Source organism: Parasteatoda tepidariorum, chromosome 7 (genome assembly GCF_982258835.1).
Source record: "Parasteatoda tepidariorum strain Cologne lab strain chromosome 7, Ptep-v5.0, whole genome shotgun sequence".
Lineage (NCBI taxonomy): Eukaryota > Metazoa > Arthropoda > Arachnida > Araneae > Theridiidae > Parasteatoda > Parasteatoda tepidariorum.
Genome location: NC_141761.1, coordinates 101,599,377 through 101,616,958, shown reverse-complemented (window position 1 = coordinate 101,616,958; position 17,582 = coordinate 101,599,377). Strand labels below are relative to the sequence as shown.

Sequence of the window (17,582 nt, the reverse complement as noted above, 5' to 3'; positions counted from 1 at the left end):
GATAATCCGAAAAAAAAATTAAAGAAAACCAAAATATATTTATTATTGTTCAACTTTAATTTAAAAATGATACTTAATTTTTAAAATGATATTTAAACTAAAAATTATACTTAAATCAATTACAAAACAATGCAATATAAATGAAAAACGTTTAATGACGCGTTAATAAACGTATATTCAGTGATTAAAATTGGTGTGATAAGGCGTATAATTTTTATCCAGTTAAATATCTGGTAATTTTACTCCGATAATATTTCGTTACAGAGAAAGGAGTTGATGTTTTTCCTAGATATTAAAAGCTTATGACTTATAACGTTTCGTGTGTTCCATTTGCAAAAGAGTTACTAGAATCTGACATTTTCGAGCTTGATGAAAAAATAATAAACTAACTATTTATTCTTAGGAATTAATATTCTTGTTCTATTGTAGCATGGTTAACAGATCATTTTAGAAAAAATTTCATTCTTATATACTCATAATTTTACTCAATTTATCAAAAGCGAAGGAAACAAGTGAAAAAAAGCTTTTTTTTTTAAATATGCCATATAATCTGCAGAGAAAATTGCTCGGAACCTTGTCAAAGAAAAAACAAAGGAATATATACAATAGAGTAGCAATTCAAAAAAAAGAAATTGAGAAAGAATTGTTATGGAACTAAGATTTTTGCTTAGGTAACAACTTTCCTCTGATTTAAAATTTCGATACAACAATGAATAATTGCTACTACTATAGTTATAATTATTTAGTAAATTTTTTTTATCATTTATTATCATTACAAACTTCTTTTTCGTTCGACCTCATTTTTGTTAAAAAACAGAATCAAAGAAATATCCATACTTGGGTAGCTATCCTCAAACGGGAGGACCTAGGAAGAACTTTCAAAAAAGGGAGGATTTTCGCGTAGACTGATTGTTTCACTAATTTTAGGTTGAAAAATCAAAATCAATGAATATTGCTTCTTTTATTATTATTATTTAGTAAATATTTTTTATCAGTTATCATCCATTTACACTTCGTTCTCATTCTCGGTGATCTTGTTAATTAATCATTTTCATGAAAATATACCGTTTGTTCTTCTAAAAACGTGCCATCGTCAATAGGTTTTTAACTCTATCAGTTTTTAAAAATTGGTGAGAAGGTTTTATTCTATAAAATAGGTTTTTCAGAATGATGCATTGAGACCCAGCTTTAATTAGTTGGGGATCTTTCTCCTTCTTAAACATTTGGTTGGCGGTAAACAAGAATAAATAGTTTTTGCTTGGTGATGTGCTAAAGTCAAAAGACAGACTACACTTATCACTGAAAAAAAGTGGAAAAAAATTTATAAGAAAATATTAACAACTTGAGTACTAACAACTAATACTAACAACTAAAATCAAAAGATTGACAACCCTTACCAAAAGGAGCTTCAAAAAATATACAAGAAAATAGTTTTAACTTCTAAACGAATCACTACAGTGGAAGGCGGGGTTAATAAAAACATGTTTGATAACCGAAAGAAACTAAGTAAATTCACGAAACAACTCTAACCTTCATCATGGGCAAGTTATCAAGCTGGTTTTGACGCCTCATTTTAATGGGCGTAATGATTCATAAGATTTTGAAACCGCTTTCAATTTTACTAAACGAAATCATTTTTTTTTTACTCCCAATAAGTATACATAGGTATTTTTATTTTTCAAAAGGATTCAAAGAATATAAATCAACGTCTATCATACGGAATCATGCGGTATATAATTTTTATGAGATTTATTTACTTTTGCAGAAGACGCTATCTACGGAATCATACAAATATAAGGATACGTTAATAATTAATTAACTATAAACTTCATATTCCATATTTAAAGTTCTAATATGAAAGGTTTCATTTCTAAAATGTTTGTCAACACAAATTTTTCCTTCAAAAATTCAACCTTGCATTTTATAATATGTATTACAGCTTAAAAATCAGTTTGAGAATTCGGAATATATTTTTGAGGTAAAGAGGATCACGTGTCTCACTACATCCCTTAGAAGAATTAAAATTTACTCACCGACTTCAACCCCTGATCTCACTGAAAATGAAATATTTAAACATAAATTAAATCTAAATAATTATAGTAATTTATGTAAATCAGTGATAAAACAGATTTGCGCAGCGAATTTTTAACCCATTCCATTTGTATTCTTGGTGATACTTTTTCTTGAACTTTAAATTCCTATGTAAAGCTCTGAATATCTTGCAATATATATCTTCAAAACTCTTTGAATGTGATATTAAAAACATTATTCTAATCAATATAGAAAGTTTTGCAAAAATTTTATCTTTGTAACAAAATCACCAACTTGAGTCCAGTAATTTTGGGAAGCCCAATTTATCGCTCTATAATCAACTAAAATTCTATTCTAGCAAATGATGAACCTCAATGCGAAAATAGACGCAAAAAATTAAAAATTCATCTAAAATTTACTAATATCCCTTCCTTAATTGTTTAGATGGAAACAAAGAAAATCGACATAAAAGCTATGAATAAACATTTTTTTTTCATTTTTATTAAGTATTCTATTATTCTTACTAATTCTTTATATACAATAAATTCTATTGTTTAAAGTTCAACTTTTAAATCACCACCAAGAAAATTATTAGAAATTTCATATGAATGTGGCATATTTTTTTTAATTTGACTTCTTTTGTACATGCAAAACACAAATTACCCTTTTTCTGGCTCTTATAAAGTCTAATGCAAGCGTTTTTAAGGGTTCAATTCGCTGAAACACTGAAAAAAAACTTAGTAAAACGTTATTCATTAGATGTATACGTTTTCTTGCGTTTCATCATTGACTTAGGATTATCTATTTGTCTTTTTCTCTACCACTTGCATAGTTATGTCAGAACAAGCATTGTTTACAACAATTTGCGTTCACCGTTATGATTACTGCCATCACTTTTGATCAACACTTATCGCAGAAAACATGTCAATAAGTCTCCACTCTCAAATGCAATATTCAAAATAGACAAAAAGCCATGAAAATTCTTACTTTAAAATAAATCACATTCATTATGTATGAAATCTTATCAATAATAATATCGTAAATGTGCTCTTAAGATAAGATTTAAAGTTCATAGCAGACAGAAAAAAACACTCCATAAACTAGCAATATTTGTAGATCAACAAATATAAGTTATCACAGAAATGACCGCTGATTCAAAACCTAATACTTTCATTTAGACTGACAAGAAGTTCTGAAAAAAATATCGTTCTTTTTCTATCTCTGGAAGTTAATTAACATTAGAAAACGCGTGTGTCTCAAAGTTAACTTACCAGTAACAAATAGGAATATTTAAGTACAGTTTATAACAGCATTTACAAAATATATATATTACTCACTTGCATCCCCTACGTCTGAAATGTCATCTAAAAATAAATTGTAATTAATAAGATAATAGATGTTGTTAATGCGATAATTTAATATGAAAACATAAGACATATTGATCAGTGTTAAAACTAAACAACATCGTGATTTTCGAATTCTATCTGGCAGGGAAAATGTTAAAATTATCTCAGGAATTGTAAGTAATCGCCTTTTAAATGTTCTTATAAATATTCTTGCTCGTCGTGGATTAATTTTACAGTTTTTTTTTTGTGCAAAATATTACATCCCATTAAATCTAAATAACAAAACACTTTTTTCATAACCTTAGAGACTTTGTCACAAAGTAAAAAATTTTCTGGAAAAAATAATCGCATTTCTAATTAATTTTTCTTAGACTATTTAAACGATATTGTTGAAGTTTAGAATCAGGTTATTAATTAATCTTATGTAATCATTTGCTTAATAAGCCCAACACAGAAAATAAATATTTGTTACCGTTTAAAACGGTTTTTTGTCTTTAATTTTGATATCATATTTTCCAGATAGCAACAACGTATGCGGAAATCGGTATCCATTGAAAAGAAAGTTACTGCCCTGTTAAAAGTAGTTAAGCCTTTTTGTGTCTGATTTCGCAAAATTAACGGTTACAAAGACTCGCCAAAAAAGAAAAGAGGTTAAAGATTCAGCCACGGGAATATGTTTGTTGGTTAAAAACACATTTATAACCATCGCTGAGTAACAAGAAGCTTTGCTCTTCTTGACGTTTGGTTTCTTATGCATGATCCTTTATCGTTGTTCAAATTAGATTCATTATTCACAATTTAATGAACTGTGGTGCGATAGAAGTTCAACTGAAAGCTCATGAACCCGAATTCTGTCAGCATTTACATCGGTTTTTACAATAGATGTCCCTCCTCCAAGCGACACTTTTTGTATTAAAAATTATTTTTTAGGGCACCTTAGAGAAAACACTGACTTTATAGGCCTGTTGTTTTGCCTAGTTCAATGCTAAAATTGAATGCAATCCGTTGCTCCTCCTTATGACTCACATCTCTATAACTCACGACAAAGACTGATTTCGCGAGAAAGAGGATTTCCGCCAACAATAAAAATCTAGCGAGTTTAATTTTGAACTAAGCATGCATGAGAGATTCCCCTATCACCTAACCAGGGGTGATAGGACCTGGGCTGTCATATCAAACGTTACGTCATCAACCCGATTTCTTAATTTATGCATCTTATTATTTGTAATAAGATGTGAATTCTACACACACTCCCATATATATATATATATATATATATATATACACTACCGGTCAAAAGTTTGCGAAAATTTTTAAATCTGCAAAGAAAAGGCCTAAATTCAAATGTTCATAGAACTGCGAAAAATCATTCAAATGGCATGAAAATTTGATATGTTCTGAAGTGAACCCTCTACTGTTAGTTACATATGATCAAATTGCAATACTTTGTTTTTTGCGAACTGAATCCAGCTTTTCATCACGGATTGTTTTTATGGTGAAAAAAGTTGTTAAGTTTGAACACTTGCCAAACTTGCAAAAAATATTTTTTGTGCTTTCTGTTAATAGAAAATAGTTATTTGAACAGTTCTATGTAAGCCCTCAAAATTTCAAATCGATTCGATTTTTTTTGACGAAGTTATAGAATTTTGAAAAACATGTGTACTTCTCTCGATTTTTGAGCATTCCACATATGCAGTCTTCTGGTCTATACATCTTCTATTAAAGAACTTTTTAATTTTTATGTTTCTATATTTTCAAATAATTAATATTTATCATAAAACAAATACTCTTATTCATTATTGTAATTATTATTGTTTATATTTATTGTTTATATTTATTGCTTACCTGTATTAGTTTTGTTGTGATATTTTTACTTTATATTAAATTAAATTAAAAAGTTATAACAATAATTACATAAATAATTCTAAAAAAATAATAACAATAGTATAAAAAATTTGCATTTTTATTAAACTATTTTATTTACAACAGGTCAAATATTTAACATATTCTTATTCGTATTTTGTAATTAAATAAATTAACATTTAAATCTTAGATTCCTCGAACCATCCACCTTTTGCTTTTATTATAGCCTTACATATGCATAGCATTCGTTCTAATAAACCATTAATCACTTCAAGTGATATAGAGTTCCATTCCTGTTGTAAAATGTCCCATAACTGACTTCGATTCAAATATCAGAGCATCGTTTGCAAGAACAAACAAATTTTAGATGAAATGTGACATCTATGAGATATTGTTTTAATTATATTCATAATAAGTTCCTTGTAGTAACAATAATTACAATAATAAATAAGAATATTTGTTTTATAATCAATATTAATTATTTGAAAATATAGAAAACATTAAAATTAAAAAGTTCTTTGGTCGAAGATGTATAGACCAAAGGATCGCAAATGTGGAATGCTTAAAAATCGAGAAAAGTACACATGTTTTTCAAAATTCTATAACTTCGTCAAAAAAAATCAAATCGATTTGAAATTTTGAGGACTTACATAGAACTGTTCAAATAACTATTTTCTATTAACAGAAAGTACAAAAAAAAATTTTTTTCAAGTTTGGCAAGTGTTCAAACTTAACAACTTTTTTCACCATAGAAACAACTCATGATGAAAAGGTGGATTCAGTTCGCAAAAAACAAAGTATTGCAATTTGATCATATGTAACTAACTGTAAAGAGTTCACATTAGAACATATCAAATTTTCATGCCATTTGAATGATTTTTCGCAGTTCTATGAACATTTGAATTTAGAACTTTTTTTTGTAGATTTCAAAATTTTCGCAAACTTTTGACCGGTAGTGTACATGAAATATCGGTGGATCCACACTGATATTTTTTAGTTAATTAGTAGTAGTCAAAGCATCATGATTAATGAGTCCATGTTGTGCATAATCTTTTTTATTTAGTAGCGATGGTGAAATAGCAGTTTAACCCCTCTCCAAGCCGGAGAGGGGAAGCACATATCCCGTCTAAATAGACGTAGTTTTGTTAAGCATTATAAACAACAAAAAGTCACGCCAAAAACATTGCTCCTGCGTTATATAGGATGATTAAAAGTTGTGAAGAGGCCAGTCATTATTGCCTTTTTTTGTATTCTTACGCCTCATCAATTTATTTATTACTCATAGCAAATCGTTTAATCTTTCCTTATATGGAAGTGAAAGATCTTAAAATAACTTCTCTTTTGAAGCATAAATCTAATCATTATTCATTGGCATGTTTTTAGCCTTGAAGTCCCAAAATAGAATTTCTACCCATATCCTTTACCAAAGATATTTTATGAAAACGAATGAAGTTTTAATGCTTTTATTAATGCAAAAGTATTTAATTTTTGTATTACATACATATATATATTATACGATAACAACGATAAAGGATTATGCATAAGATATATATGGTATATAATGCTGACTTCATTTCAGCTGCTTGGTATAGCTCCGTGTAATTTCATAGTATCTTAACTGTCACAAAAAAATGTAAAACTATTTTTATTTTCATTTTATCAGTAAATGATGGGTCTGTGATAAATACATTTTGGGTTATATAATATTTTTTTAATATTTCAATCGATGCTGCTGATAAATTTACTAATATTAATGTTAGCATTGAATGTTTATCTGAATTGATATCAATCAATCATTATCATGAAAATAAGATTAAATTAAGAAAAAGAAACAATAACTTACCAGGCGGTGAAAATATACCTATAAAATAGTCAATACATTGATTTCTTGGCTTTATTCTGAATTATACAATGCACGAGCAATTATGTTTTAAAATGAAAAATAAACGGGGTGATGGAGAATCATTATTTCCCTCTGTTGATTGTTCTAATTGTCTGAATAAAAAAAAATCATTAGAATAATTTCATATATTTAAAGAAACGCCAACATTCATACGGTTCTATATTCAAACGGCTTACGTCATCAGCCACATTTTTTAGTTTATGCAACTTATTATTTATAAGAATTCTGCACATGCATATATGCCTTTAAAGGCTAGATAATTGAAGAGAATTAGGCTAATTCATTTAAAAAGGCATTTTTTTTAAAAACAGTGCTCGTTAGCTATTTATATTGATGGTTTCCCTAGCAGGGATGTTGGGATCGGACACATATTTATCTAGCCACTCAAATATGACAAGGTCACGAATTTTTGGCTGTCCCGATATTTAAAGGGGGTTCTGAAAGGAAGGTGGTTGCAAGGATATTCATATCTTAATGAAACGTCATTAAAATGACAAAATTTAGAGACTTTGAATCGCTAAAAGGATGGTGCCATTCTGCCGCTGTGAAATTTTTGGGACTATCTTAATGCGTACTTCATCTAAGAATTATTGCCCATTAACTTCAGAAAATAATCTTTTATCTGGTCTTATCTGGTTCATCTTGACTTTTATGGCTTTTTGTGAGAGACCGACTTCTGCATCCTGATAAGAAACATCTGTTTAAATCTTATCATTTAATATAGAAAGACTCGTATCAGGCATTCCATATTACATATATATATATATATATATATTATATATATATATATATATATATATATATATATATATATATATATATATATATATATATATATATATATATATATATATATATGGGTCATTCTCACGAAAACTGTCATTTTTCAGTTCATAAAATCCCAAAAAAGTAAAGTGAATAAAAAGCTCTGAAACTTTTTATATTAATAGAAATATGTAATGGCATTATAAAGAAAGTATATATCCCATAAATTATACTTAATATTTAAATTAATTAAATTTTTTAAATAATTAATTTATAATAATTAATAATTAATTAATTAATTTAATAAATAAACTAATTAATTTAATGAACTAATTTATTAATTTCTTAATTTATTTTTCATATTAATTCATAAGTAAATTAATTATTTTCACTATTTAAAAAGTGAGGGAATGACACTAATAGTGAGGGAATGATATTTTATTTTAATACATGCTTTTATCTAAGTTACATCTACCTAAAGTTTGAAAATGATAACATACTAAGTATATCTAATATTTATTATAATTTAGTCTTATATATTTAATAGTTTTTACAGGTTTGGGAAATAAAATTGACTGGCACGATTGAACAAAAAAAAATTTAATAATATACTCATCTTGAATCATTCCCTCACTTCAGCGTCATTCCCTCACTTTATGCACTAGTGAGGGAATGACGAATTCAATAAAATTTAAAAATAACAGTTAGGCCTAATTAATTTCTGAAGTCAATCACATACAATTATATTCATACAAGAAAGCAACGCATAATTATCCACTTTCTCGATGAAGTTGTATTTTATTTTACTCTAAAAATAGACGTGAGGGAATGACAAATGTAAAAAATTTTACCTGGTTCGATTCATTCAAATTTATTCCACAGCAAAGCTTCTTTAAGTTGAAGATGGAAACATACTGCAATTTTGTTCTATGATGCCAGTTGTCAACTTCTGAAGTTTTTATTAAAATATTTTTATTCTAAGAAGATTGCAGGTGATAAGAACATTATTGTGAGGGAATGACGCGAAACACTGGGGACAAAGTTTAAAATAGTGCTGTGTTAATATTTTTATCAGAAATTAAATTTAAAATTGATTTTCTGAATTCTATATTTCATTATTCTGAAATAAAAAACACGAATTTGTAAAAAAAAAAATTTTATTTCAGAAACAATTTTTTTCTTTTTTTAAATCAGCAGTGGGGACAAGTGAGGGAATGACATATTGGTATATTTTAATTACCTAAGTAAATAAAAAATAAAAATTGATAATTTTATTTTTATTCTTTTGTTAGCTTGCATTCTGAAGGACACTTTCCCTGAATTTTTTTTTTTCGTGAGCTGTAAAACAAACATAAAATATACTGGGGACATGAAAATGACTGTTTTTGTAAGAATGACCCATATATTAATAACTTATTTTAAAAAATATTTTTATAAGGATTCATTTTGTTTTGTGTTCCAAAAAGTTATTGAATAAATGAACTGATGATTTAATTGAAATAGTACTGACTATATAAAATAGTATTGAAATAGAATTTACTTACAACCGAGTAGCCGAAAAGTATGAAATATCTCGTAAGATCAATTTAAGTTTCAGAATGATTAATACTCCTCGATATCTTATATTGTATTAACTAAAAAAAATTTTTAAACTAAATATGTTAGTAATGTTATATACTTTCAAAAGATTTCAAATTAAATTCAAAATCCGCAAGAGATAAACTTATTTTTTGAAAGCAGTATGTGCCAAAACTTTTAATGCCTTAGAAATTTAAAATCTAAAACAGATGTTTTTATTTAATTTTATCTGTAATATTCTATTTTTATTTAATTTTATCTGTATATATATATATATATATATATATATATAAATTTTTCATGGTACAGCTGTTGGTATAGTATGTTAACTTCAATTCAGCTGCTTGATGAAGCTCTGTGAACTTTGTTGTGCTTGAGTACTTTTTGTAACAGTATCTTAACTGTTTCAAAAATTTTAACACTATTTTTTTATCATTTTATCAGTAATTAGCACTAGAAAGACGGAAAATTGGTATACACCTATATTGCCCAAATGCAGTCAAAATGACAGGATTGTAAAAGAATGAATAATGTGTAAAGAAATTTATTTAAAATTAGTTTTTTTAATATTTTTTATATTATTTACAGTTATATAACAAGTTATTAGTAAATATTAAGAATGATAAAATTATATGTTGTACAAAATTCTAAAAAATTGTGTCATTATATACATCATTGTTTTTCTAATTGATATTAAAAGCAGTCAAAATGACTTCCTTATGCAATCTAGTGTTAATGGGTCTGTGACAAATGCATTTTGATCTATATAATATTTTTTTAATATTTAAGTCGATGTTGCAGATCAATGTACTCATATTAATGTTTATATTAATTGCGGGTAATGTTTTTCTGAGTTGAAAATCATTATTATTAAAATAAAATTAAGCTTAGAAGAAGAAGAAACATTAACTTACCAGGCGGTGGTATATCAGCTATAAAGTAGTCAATATATTTATTTCATATATTTAATCTGTAATGTACCTGAAATTATGCTTTAAAATAAAAAATAAACGAGGCAATGGAGACTCATTTTTTTTCTATCTGTGAATTGTTCTAATAGTCCGAATAAAAAAACCATTTGAATAATTTGACAGAATTGAAGAAAGCTTGAATTCATACTCTTCTATCTTCTACGAATGCAAAACAATTACAAACAATTTTTACCCTTTAATCGGCACAATGGCAATTTTTTTAAAATCAATAAAAAATTTTCTGTAAATATTTGAAGTCGTAATATCAATCAAAAGAGTAAAATTCATTTATTTCCGCCTATGCTTTGTTTAAAGTTTTATTTTAAGTTTTACTTGAAAAGTTAAAATTTAATATTTAAGCATGCATAAGAGATTCACCTATCATCACCCCTGGTTTGCCATATCAAGTCTTACGTCATCAGCCCCATTTTTTAATTTGCGCATCTTATTATTTATAAGAATTCCGTACATACATACACACACGCACAAATATATATATATATATATATATATATATATATATATATATATATATATATATATATATATATATATATATATATATATATATATATATATATATATATATATATATATATATATATATATATATATATATATATATATATATATATATATATATATATATATATATATATATATATATATATATATATATATATATATATATTAGCATATTTATCTTTTCCTGGTACAGCTTTTGGTATAGTATGCTAATTTCAATTCAGCTGCTTGATGAAGTTCTGTGTAGTTTCTCAGTGGCACAGTAACTTAACTGATACAAAAAAAAGTTTAAAAATTTTTTTTTATCTTATCAGTAACTGATGGGTCTGTGATAAATACATTTTTGGATATTTAATATTTGATTTAATTTTTAAATTTATGCTGCATATATATTTCTTATATTAGCGTTTACATTAATTACGGGTAAACTTTATCTGAATTGAAATCGATTATTATTATTAAAATAAAATTAAATTGAGAAGAAGAAACATTAACTTACCAGCCGACAGTAGATTAGCTATAAAATAGTCAATACATTAATTTCATGTAATTATTCTGAAATATAAAAATTACCTGCAATTATGTTTTAAAATAAAAAGTAAACGTGGTAATGGAGAATCGTTTTTTTTTTATCTGTGGATTGTTCTAATGGTCTGAATAAAGACATTTATTGTCTGAACAAAGGTCTGAATAACGAATTTTATTGAATTATAGTTGAAATCATTAAGGTTTCTGTCAAAGTAATTATTTCTGTGAATTCGAAAGGAATTTTAAAAATTTATTATTCACTAATAAGCTTAATCTTTTAATTGATAGCTCAATTTGTAAATATAATTAGCTTAATTCATACTACTTTAAGGGAAAATGCAGCCTACACGCCTCGCAGTCAAAAGTGAGTTAGAAAAATCAACTTAATATTTTAAGAAAATGCTTTGATTGCTTTTAAGTATTTTTCAATGAATTTAAGTAAATAAACACTGAAATATCAAAATTTAGAGACATTAGTTTTAGTTTTATAATGATTCATACACTCAAATATTTTATATTGTAGTAACTAAAAAAACTTTTTAAATTATTTATGCAAGTCATGTTATATACTTTCAAAAGATTTCAAAGGAAATTCAAAACCCGCATCAGAAAAGCTTATTTTTTTTAAAGCAATATTTGCCAAAACTTCTAATGCTTTTAAAAATTTAATATCTAAAACAGATGTTTTTATTTAATTTTATCTGTAATATTCGGTACTTTGTCTTTTAACTACCATAAATTTATATTTTTAGGAAAATTAGAGTTCCAAAACTACAGAGTTTGAAATAAAAATAGAAGAGTTTATACTAGATACCAGAAATATTTCATACAATATAAATGGAAAATATAAATTATAATACATGCATAACAGTTTATCATGCATGTTTTGAACCAGACATTAATTTGAATATTTCTTTAAATGTTAAAGTAAATGGGCATTACCAAAAAGTAAGCAAACAGCAATATCAATTAGAAACCAGGTTTGAATTTTGATAGGTGACATTTTTAAATATGAATTATAATAAATCTCTATAAAATGCGATAAAATAAGGAAGCTACTTCTGCATATATAATTTTTTTCTTATCAGTTTCATCTCATCATCATCATCTCATCATTCATTTAAAGCACATCGTCACGTTAAAATACATCATGATACTTGAAAACTGATAGTATCAGAAAAACATTTCTACTTCATAAATGTAAATCTCAATGACATGAACCCACTTTCTCAACGCGCCTTATCTTTGCACACATGATTTTTTTTAATCTTTATCTTTTTTTAATCATAAAAACAAATAGCCGCCTGCGAAGACCAGCTGGTCCACCTTGTTAAATAAGTATTTCAAGTACACTGATAGAAATTTCTCAGTTAAAATGGTTAAATAACAATTTATTTAAGTGTTATTTTACCATATTCAAGCAAAACAGTCAAATAAGCATAAATTAGATGGTATTCAAACTGTTAACTGAGAGAAAAATCGTTTAATAACTGATTTCACCTAATACGGTTAAGCAACCAGAATTTTATCGCCCCAGCATATGAATCTACTTAGTTCCTAGCAGTTGGGTACGCATTATCGCCGAGATGGCTAATCTGTCAATCTCCTGGCCGACAGAACAGGTGTTCGAGTTCCAGTATCTATACTACTCTATTTCCTCCATTCCTTTCAAGAGTTGAGAGTTTCTTGTAACCTGCACTCCCCAATTTATGACATTGGTTTATAAGAGTACGATACTCTCATTTACGCATAGATGGCAGCACTATAAAGCTGCTAAATTATCTCTATGTGCAGTTAAATTTCTTTTCTTTTTTTTGGTTTTGAAACCATGCTAGTTACAAATGGTTTCAAAACCGTAAAGATAAAGAATTTTCTTTGCCGTAAGTTTTACGGTTAATGTATTGGGCATATTGTGCTGCCTGTTATTTTGCCATAATTTTAGGATAAAAATTCCAACAGTGTATTTTGAAATTCAAAACCATATTTTCAAAAATCAAGAGAATATGTAAGCATGCATTCATATTGCTCAAGTAAGAATGGATTTAATTTTTGACAGTTATATATATATATATATATATATATATATATATATATATATATATATATATATATATATATATATATATATATATATATATATATATATATATATATATATATATATATACTATATATATATATATATATATATATATATATATATATATATATATATATATATATATATATATATATATACTATATATATATATATGATCAAAAGTTATTTAGGGTGATTTCTTTTTTTATTTATTTATTTTCTCTGCTCACTGTAAATTAGTTTATTTATGAAATATTGACTTTCTGTTTGTAAATTTTCAGTACAAAAAAACTTAATTAGTTACTAATAACTTCGTTAAAATTTAATATTTCCGCCACTTGTTTCTGCTACTTATCTCTGATTACTTTGTTTATTTATTCTGAAAACCGGAGCTATAATGTAAAACCTCTCCTTATTTTCCATATTTTTCAATTTCCTTCGTCAGCAATGAAATTATGTACAGCTGTTACGAATTGCGTTGTATTTAAATAAGTCTGTAAGCGTCATCTTGCATTGCAAATTACTAGGATTTTTTGTATCAGATTTTGTTAATCTTTGTCGATTTTTGAATATTTCATTTAATGTTTGAATCATTAAAAAGGACGTACGCTTTTGGAAAGAAGATATTAACCTGGCATTTTTTTTAATTTAAAAATATTTTTTTGTTAAATATTTAATATATGCAACTGTTTAATATTTTTTTTACTTTTTTAATTCTGCTTCAAAGCTTATACACATCACGGGGTTTTTAAGAATTGAATATTGTTAAGGGAGAATGTCGCACTGAATTTTTTGTTTCTCATCATTCTAAAAATATGATTAAAATGAATCTTTTCTAATGGAGTCAAAATCAGACGAAAATGGGAAAGAGTTTTTCAAAATAAATACGCCTTTTATCTATTTGTTTTTCTGTGCATTGCAAAAAATAAGCGTTGTTTTTTTTTCTTGTTTTCTTTTTTTTTCAGAAACCAAAATTTTTATCCATTTAGAACCTTTCGTCAAATCGTTAATCATTTTGGCAACAGGGTTTTTCTAATAATTTTGAGCTCTATTTTCCAGAAAAAGTTTCTGAATGTTAGTAAATATAAATTTAAGAAACGAAATCAATGCAATATATTCAATAAAATTGTAAATCGAATTCTTTGTTTAAGAATTTATTCGTTATTAATATACTTACGATTCAACATGTTTCGATCTGAAGTAGAAACAATTTATTTGAAATGCTTAAGAGAATCTCAGAAAATTCTTTGTAGAATGTCAAAATTCTTTCTTGCTTTGTATATGCATTCTTGTTTATAAATTGCTTTTTTCTTCACTTCTTCAAATGAAAAAGAATGTGTTTCGCGAAACACTGCAATAATCTTACGTCCAAAAAGCCACCTGCCGCCAGGTGAGTTTAATCCCATTCGTCAAAATATGTCTTTCAGATTTTTCAGAAATGCATATTTTTTCGGAAAAATAAGCCAAGAAGCACACTACCCGAAACAATTTGTGATTTTTTATACATATATATTTTCTAGACTTGCTTTTAGTTCAGAAAGTGTCTCTCAAAAATAAATTCTGTAAAGATATGTTTTGCTTGTTTTGTTATTTGATGCCATTCAAAAATCGAAAATATATCCATTTGATACATTTCATTTTTACAAGAGTCTGCGTTTTATTTTAACTAATATTTCTTCGCTTAGAAAAAATATATCACTTTTTTTTATATGACAAATAGAAATTGGACTGTTTTTAGAAACCTGAATCCCTAAACGCAGCACATTTTTTATATAAATCCAAATACTATTTATATAATAAATAATTTACATTTTTAAAGTTTTAATTTACGACTAAAATGTTTACTAAATTTTTAATATTAAATTTAGTTTAGTTTTGTAAAGAAATAAGATCTTGTGTTTACCAAGACTAATAAAAGTTAACAAAATGAAACATTTGCAAATTTGACTTTTTAGGTAGAAAATTCTTTTTCATTTTGAAATTAATTACTTAAACATCACTGTTACCCATTCAAAAAACACATAGGTTAAAATATAAGGTAAAAATTTAAGAAAAATTTTCAGAATTTGAAAATTTTAGCTTTTGAAATTTAAATTTGTTTCATCGAACATGAGTTGTTGAAAGAAGTATAAATCAATGATTTAGAAAAAAGAAAGAAACGATCAAGTAACTATAATTATAAGTGTTGAACATTTTTTCAGAAAACGATTCATCATTTACTTAATTTTATTTTATCAAACCAGATTAAGTTAGAATATTCGTTGCAATGTTCACCTCTTGGTGCAGAATTTTTATTAACACATTTTTAATAATTTTGTATTAATTAGGGTTAAAATAAGTTTAAAAAATCTATATTTAGCGTTTTAATTATTTATGGTTAGGAAATATATCATGAAATACTAATATCTCTTTCTGGGTAAAGGAAAAGATCTAACAAACACGGATCATCAAACAATAATCTTTCAAATTTGCATTTGTTAAAATATAAAAGAAACACTTATCGATCATTCAAATTTCCTTAATTTACAAAATCAACTATTGATAAATCTTTCAATATGAGTAAAAAAAATCAATTCAAACTACCTTTTTGGATTTACATTTTTGTCCATATATAATTGCAATAATCTAACAGATTTTTATTGCTAACTATTACGACTGTTTGCATAATGAAAAATTACCAAAATATATTTTTGCTTCTAATTGGAGCGTCAGAACGAAATATATAAAAGGGTCCGATCTGGGTCAAAGGGTTAACGTTTTAGCCCTCTGCTTAGACTTATTCCTCTGCTAGCTTAGCTCACGAATACCCATGATTGCTTTCGCTTAAAAGATCATTTTGTTAATGAAATATATAAATATTATAATTTCACGTAATCTAATTTTTAAAATGCATGAACTGTCATGAAATTAATAATAGCCTGCACTTGAAAAATAATGAATTCTACATAGAAAATAAAAAAACTTTGGAATACAAAATGTGTAACAAAATAAGATAAAATAGTGGCTGAGTAATTTTACTCATAAATGATACATAACGATTATATTCTGCAATTTTATCATTTTGTACAGTGGTCGGGAAAACTACATTATTTTTTTCTACAAACTACTTCTTTGTTACAAATGTAGTTAACTACAACCACTTTTTTTTTAAAATGTAGTAACTACAAACTATTTAGGAATTTAGTAGCTACTTCCTTACTTGAAGGAGACGAACTTTGCTGCTGAACCTAATTTACACCTATGTTCAAAATGGTTCTGAATAAGAAATTGGCTTTCAGTAAATATAAAGGAATAATTAAAAATATTTATTCATGTTTACATGAGCCAGTTTGTTATTCAAAAACATTTTTTTCAAATTAGTTCATTTAATCTTCCAGTGTGTATGCCTTTTAGGCGAGCGAATCCTTACTTTAAGAAATGCGAAATTATCAAATACTTGCAATTTTTAATTGTTCAATGAGCTTTTTTTTCTCTAAGAAATTAGGCACATCTAAAATACGTTTCCTTCCTTAAAATAACGTCAATGTTTAAGCGAAAATGTGACGAAACTGATAATCTGTCTACTTTTTCGTAATGGCCAGTTTAAATATGATTTATACGTGATTTTAAATACGTAATTTATCTCAGCTACAGGGTCATTTTCATTGCATCCATTGATGGATCTGCGGAGATTTGTACCCATCAAATTCGAAAAATTAGTCGCGTTAGAACCATGTTTCTTTTCTAAACTAACACCCGGAATCGCTACGAACTACTGCTTTTTGCATCGCATTACTCATTACACTGCTTTTTTTTTAAAAAAAAAGTAGCACACTATACTACAAACTACGAAAAAAGTAGCAATTACTGTAGCTTCACTACTTATAGTACGCTACTTCCAACCACTTATTTCGTATCGGTAATAGCTTTTATCTTTTTAGAACCTTTAAATTAAATTTTCACTTTCTTTAAAAATGTCAATATAAATATTACGATGTCATTAATGGCAAGCA

At 26.3% G+C, this 17,582-nt stretch overlaps 1 long non-coding RNA gene across 1 annotated transcript in view; it reads right to left on the bottom strand.

Annotated features, from left to right (window-relative positions):
- Positions 1-2,030: 2,030 nt before the first annotated feature.
- LOC147807353 (uncharacterized) overlaps positions 2,031-17,582 on the bottom strand; it is a 37,392-nt gene continuing 21,840 nt past the window's right edge. Inside the window, exons 2-6 of the long non-coding RNA XR_015435777.1 lie at positions 11,482-11,499; positions 10,401-10,418; positions 7,084-7,101; positions 3,369-3,395; positions 2,031-2,054 (exon numbers count right to left, since the gene is read on the bottom strand). This is a non-coding gene — a long non-coding RNA (uncharacterized LOC147807353). The remainder of the gene's footprint in view (positions 2,055-3,368; positions 3,396-7,083; positions 7,102-10,400; positions 10,419-11,481; positions 11,500-17,582) is intronic.